At 47.1% G+C, this 1091-nt stretch overlaps 1 pseudogene across 1 annotated transcript; it reads left to right on the top strand.

Moving 5' to 3' along the window:
• The first annotated feature begins 548 nt into the window (after nt 1-548).
• On the top strand, nt 549-878 carry LOC310780260 (mitochondrial pyruvate carrier 1 pseudogene; annotated as a pseudogene). The gene has a single exon. The product of its transcript is annotated as a mitochondrial pyruvate carrier 1 pseudogene (transcript).
• Nucleotides 879-1091: the final 213 nt, after the last annotated feature.

The raw sequence follows: 1091 nt of genomic DNA on the forward strand, positions 1-1091 counted from the left end.
GTGTTTTGATTAGACTCCATCACGACGTCATCGTGATTAAAGAGGGGGTAGTGAACCGATATAGGATATGCCCCCAAAGAAAATAAGAGAAGTGAGAGGTGCATAATACCAACGCGATGAATCTGGTTCCTTACCTTATACAGTAGAGGATATCTAGTAAAATTTAACAGAAATGTAGACAGCAAATGTATAGCAAATGATAACATGAAAAATAACTATTTAATATACCGTACTAGGAAGCGCGTTCGATTCCTAGGGTGGAGACTCTGATGGTGGAGACATACAGACACCGCCCACCTATATAGGTTCCAGCGCCACCGGCACATACTACACCGCAGTTGCTCGAGTGACATCACAGATGACATCACAACAATTGTTCGAGTGACATCACTGATGACATCACAAATGTGACACACACCGCTGCCACAGACACTGTATGATTTATGACATCATCATTGATATGACATCACTATAGTACCAGTTGCCCCTCTATAAGCTGTCAGTCGCAGCAGGTCTTCTGGGCAAAAAGCCAGACACCAACTTCTAACATGGCAGTGGTACTTGCACGGAAAGCCATTGACCACCTGAAGAGCAAAGAATTCAGGGGTTATTTGATGAGCACACATTTCTGGGGCCCTGTAGCTAACTGGGGTCTTCCTTTGGCAGCCATCTCAGATATGAAGAAGGGCCCTGAGATCATCAGTGGCAGGATGACCTTTGCTATGACCTGCTATTCACTGGTCTTCATGCGATTCTCTTACAAGGTGCAGCCGCGTAATTGGCTACTGTTCGCTTGCCATTTGACCAATGAGACAGCACAGCTGATCCAGGGAGGCCGTCTCATCAATTACAAAATGGAGGAAGAGAAGGCATCTTAGTGGCAGTTGCAATAAGCTGCCACAACGAGAAGGACCTGCTGCAATGCCGCCGCCCTCCACAGCAACAAGCCTGCCCACAATGAAGGGACCAGCGGCAAAAGGTTACAAAAAGGCCCAAAGTGCATCAAGCCAGAGAAATGTTTGAAAGACAGACATGACTCCTGCACCCGCGTGTCTGCATACGTGTCCGTAAGGAACCACCGCTCCAACACC

The sequence above is a fragment of the Poromitra crassiceps genome (genome assembly GCF_964638095.1).
Source record: "Poromitra crassiceps genome assembly, chromosome: 1".
Classification (NCBI taxonomy): Eukaryota; Metazoa; Chordata; class Actinopteri; order Beryciformes; family Melamphaidae; genus Poromitra; species Poromitra crassiceps.